Source organism: Schistocerca cancellata, chromosome 12, assembly GCF_023864275.1.
Source record: "Schistocerca cancellata isolate TAMUIC-IGC-003103 chromosome 12, iqSchCanc2.1, whole genome shotgun sequence".
NCBI classification, from domain to species: Eukaryota; Metazoa; Arthropoda; class Insecta; order Orthoptera; family Acrididae; genus Schistocerca; species Schistocerca cancellata.
In genome coordinates this window covers 22,675,298-22,680,370 of record NC_064637.1, presented here as the reverse complement: position 1 = coordinate 22,680,370, position 5,073 = coordinate 22,675,298, and the positions used below count along the sequence as shown (strand labels likewise).

At 51.0% G+C, this 5,073-nt stretch overlaps 1 non-coding gene across 1 annotated transcript; it reads left to right on the top strand.

The window, feature by feature from the left end:
- Window positions 1-3,644: 3,644 nt before the first annotated feature.
- Window positions 3,645-3,719, top strand: Trnat-ugu (transfer RNA threonine (anticodon UGU)). The gene has a single exon. It is a non-coding gene; the product is annotated as a tRNA-Thr (tRNA).
- Window positions 3,720-5,073: the final 1,354 nt, after the last annotated feature.

The window sequence follows — 5,073 nt, the reverse complement described above, 5'->3', positions numbered from 1 at the left end:
AGCTACAGGTGTAATACGTGCACAAATACGTGTGAAATATGTTAAATACATGTAAAATATATTGAATACCATGTCTGGAGGAGCAGACATCGGTGACGGTAGAAAGTACTCAGAAATTACATCGAAATAAATTCGCTGAATGCGAATAACTTGGCTTGCTACATAGTTGTACCGGACCGAAACTTGTACACAGAGTTCCCGCTTATCGCCAGCGGGAGCCTTAAACATTAGGCAACTCGTGCACGATTCTCGGTCAGTCCTGGTACTACATCTAAATGTAAGACAGCTGAAATATTCTACGAATTTATCTCGATAAAATACACTCCTGGAAATTGAAATAAGAACACCGTGAATTCATTGTCCCAGGAAGGGGAAACTTTATTGACACATTCCTGGGGTCAGATACATCACATGATCACACTGACAGAACCACAGGCACATAGACACAGGCAACAGAGCATGCACAATGTCGGTACTAGTACAGTGTATATCCACCTTTCGCAGCAATGCAGGCTGCTATTCTCCCATGGAGACGATCGTAGAGATGCTGGATGTAGTCCTGTGGAACGGCTTGCCATGCCATTTCCACCTGGCTCCTCAGTTGGACCAGCGTTCGTGCTGGACGTGCAGACCGCGTGAGACGACGCTTCATCCAGTCCCAAACATGCTCAATGGGGGACAGATCCGGAGATCTTGCTGGCCAGGGTAGTTGACTTACACCTTCTAGAGCACGTTGGGTGGCACGGGATACATGCGGACGTGCATTGTCCTGTTGGAACAGCAAGTTCCCTTGCCGGTCTAGGAATGGTAGAACGATGGGTTCGATGACGGTTTGGATGTACCGTGCACTATTCAGTGTCCCCTCGACGATCACCAGTTGTGTACGGCCAGTGTAGGAGATCGCTCCCCACACCATGATGCCGGGTGTTGGCCCTGTGTGCCTCGGTCGTATGCAGTCCTGATTGTGGCGCTCACCTGAACGGCGCCAAACACGCATACGACCATCATTGGCACCAAGGCAGAAGCGACTCTCATCGCTGAAGACGACACGTCTCCATTCGTCCCTCCATTCACGCCTGTCGCGACACCACTGGAGGCGGGCTGCACGATGTTGGAGCGTGAGCGGAAGACGGCCTAACGGTGTGCGGGACCGTAGCCCAGCTTCATGGAGACGGTTGCGAATGGTCCTCGCCGATACTCCAGGAGCAACAGTGTCCCTAATTTGCTGGGAAGTGGCGGTGCGGTCCCCTACGGCACTCCGTAGGATCCTACGGTCTTGGCGTGCATCCGTGCGTCGCTGCGGTCCGGTCCCAGGTCGACGGGCACGTGCACCTTCCGCCGACCACTGGCGACAACATCGATGTACTGTGGAGACCTCACGCCCCACGTGTTGAGCAATTCGGCGGTACGTCCACCCGGCCTCCCGCATGCCCACTATACGCCCTCGCTCAAAGTCCGTCAACTGCACATACGGTTCACGTCCACGCTGTCGCGGCATGCTACCAGTGTTAAAGACTGCGATGGAGCTCCGTATGCCACGGCAAACTGGCTGACACTGACGGCGGCGGTGCACAAATGCTGCGCAGCTAGCGCCATTCGACGGCCAACACCGCGGTTCCTGGTGTGTCCGCTGTGCCGTGCGTGTGATCATTGCTTGTACAGCCCTCTCGCAGTGTCCGGAGCAAGTATGGTGGGTCTGACACACCGGTGTCAATGTGTTCTTTTTTCCATTTCCAGGAGTGTATATTTGAAATGTACGTACGCAGGCAAAGGCAGGGGTAAAAAGTTCATCCCAAACCCGTGGAACGAGCTCAACTATATCTGATACACATATTATTTACGACCATACTGTGCGGGTAACAACCTTCAGCCTTCTGAAACTTCCTGGCAGGTTAAAACTGTGTGCCGGACCGAGACTCGAACTCGGGACCTTTGCCTTTCGCGGGCAAGTGCTATACCATCTGAGCTACGGCTCACGCCCCGTCCTCACAGCTTTACTTCTGCCAGTACCTCGTCTCCTACCTTCCAAACTTTACAGAAGCTGTCCTGCGAACCTTGCAGAACTAGCACTCCTGAAAGTAAGGATATTGCGGAGACGTGGCTTAGCCACTGCCTGGGGGATGTTTCCAGAATGAGATTTGCACTCTGCAGCGGAGTGTGCGCTGATATGAAACTACCTGGCAGATTAAAACTGTGTGCCGGACCGAGACTCGAACTCGGGGCCTTTGCCTTTCGCGGGCAAGTGCTTCACCAACTGAGCTACTGATGCACGACTCACGCCCCGTCCTCACAGCTTTAATTGCAGAACTAGCACTCCTGAAAGAAAGGATATTGCGGAGACGGGGCGTGAGTCGTGCTTGGATAGCTGAGTTGGTAGAGCACTTGCCTGCGGAAGGCAAAGGTCCCGAGTTCGAGTCTCGGTCCTGCACACAGTTTTAATCTGCCAGGAAGTTTCATATCAGCTCACACTCCGCTGCAGAGTGAAAATCTCATTCTGGAAGGATCAGCCTTCTATTACAGTGCGGCTGGTGACGTGGAGAGAGAAGTTGGGCGTGGGTTGGGGGAGTAGGAGGAGCAGATGAACACCGATAAGGGAATGGAGGAGATGGACAGAGCAAAGGAACAGGAGCAGACGGACAGGGAGAGGAGAAGATAGAGAAAGGAAAGAGGAGGAGGTGGACACAGATAGCAGAGCGAAGCAGGTGAACAGTGAGAGAGAGGAGGAGGAGATAGACGAAGGAGTGGATGAGATCGATAGGGAGTAGGGGGTGAGGGACTTCGACCTGAGAGACGTGGCGAAGGACGTGGGATAGCAAGGAGGTGATGGACAGAAACAGGGGGAAGGAAGGGATGGGCTTCTAGAAGATTGCAATAAATACGAGGTCTGTTCAAAAAATTCTGGAACATTGGTAACCTCGCGCCCATGGTGTGTTGCAGCGAAATGGAGTTGGTATCCCTGCACCCGCCTGTCTTTAATATGTAACCGTCAGAAGTTTCATTGTTGTATGTCTGTTATTTATTATTCAGTACTGTGCTGAGTAGAACGTTGTGCAGTACAGATTACGAATTTCGAGATGGCAGTGTTAGAGGAGCAATGCGTCTGCGTTAAATTTTGCGAGAAACTCAAGAAAATTTTTACAGAGACACACTAGATGATGCACGAAGACTACATTGATATATGGATATGGTGTCTGTTCTTACGGATATGGTGTCTGTTCTGGACCTTCACGTCCGAGCCATTTCGATGGAAATGTTGTGTCCAAATACTGTCCCTCATTAATTCCAGAGTGTGGAGGTGCACCATCATGTTCGAAACATATCTCTGCCGAACATGAAGTGCAACATCTTCCAGCGCATCAAGCAGATAGTTTGAGAGGAATGTGTGATACCTCCGTGCAGTCATGTCCGAAAGAACAGACACCATATAAGTATATAGTTGTGGCAATACCGGCCATGATCTTCTTCTTCTGTGCTGATGCACACATATCGCTCGAACTCTTACGGGACTTGGTAAGAATGTCTTCGACGAGTATTGAGTGCGTTGGGGTGGGACACTACGAATTTAGTGGTGTGGACATGTTGGGAATGTGGGTCTCACGGGGAGCGTGCAAGGGATGAGTCCCTGCAGTCGCGCTATCCTCTGTGCCCTCAGTGGCTCAGATGGATAGAGCATCTGCCATGTAAGCAGAAGGTCCCGGGTTCGAGTCCCGGTCGGGGCACACATTTTCATCTGTCCCCGTTGACGTGTATCAACATCTACACCTACATCCATTCTCCGCAAGCCACCGGACGGTATGTGGCGGAGGGTACTTTCAGTACCTCTATCGGTTCTCCCTTCTATCAAAGACTGTCAGCACCTGTAAGTATTAATTCTAATGTCGACTACAATGATGGTTGCTTTAACCATAGTAGGTGTTACTAACGGTTCACACTGTTTAAAAAATGCCGTACGGAAGTTGAAGATGACCCTCGATCAGAACGCCCTTCGGCATCTACCTACGATACTCAAGTCAGGAACGTAAACGAAATTGTGCGTACCAGTCGAAGACACTGTCCTAGTGATTTCAGAAGAATGTAACATTTCAGTTGCGTCACTCCGTCGTCAGGCCAGGAGTCGCCTACCGGAACCATCCGACCGCCGTGTCATCCTCAGTGGAGGATGCGGATAGGAGGGGCGTGTGGTCAGCACACCGCTCTCCCGGTCGTCATGATGGTATTCTTGACCGAAGCCGCTACTATTCGGTCGAGTAGCTCCTCAACTGGCATCACGAGGGTGAGTGCACCCCGAAAAATGGCAACAGCGCATGGCGGCTGGATGGAAACCCGTGCAAGTGCGGACCACGCCCGACAGCGCTTAACTTCGGTGACCTCACGGGAACCGGTGTATCCACTGCGGCAAGGCCGTTGCCATTTCAGTTGGGTCATGTCATCAAATCGTGAAACAGCATCTTGGAATGCATCGTGTTGCCACCATTTTCGCCGCACAGCTTACGAGTCAAGACCAGAAAGACGTTCGCCACGCAATCTGTGAAGAGGTTTTGGATGGCGCAAATGAGAACGAGATGTTCCTTAAGACAATCATAACTGGTGATGAAATGTGGGCCTACGGTTACGATGCTGAGACGAAGTTCAATCTTCGCAATGGACCGGGAAAGGATCCCAAAGACCAAAGAAAGCTCGTCAGGTCAGGTGCAACGTCGCAATCATGCTGATAGTGTTCTTTGACTTCGAAGGATTAGTCCATCATGAACTCGTGCCACAGAGACAGATGGTACTATCGGGACGTGTTGCGACACCTGCAAGAAAATGTGAGAAGGCAACGGCCTGAAATGTGGCGAGACAATTCATGGCCCTCGCATCACAACGACGTACCCGCACATTCATACCTGTTGCAGCGTGACTGTCGCGCAAAAGACGAAACCACTGTTCTGCCTCGTACTCCGTAATCTGCCGACCTGGCCCCTGAGAACTTTTTTTTATTTTTATTTTTATTTTTGTTTTATTTATTTATTCATTTATTTGTGCGTGTGTGTGTGTGTGTGAAGTTGGAAACCCGTTGGAAAGGCGAAAATT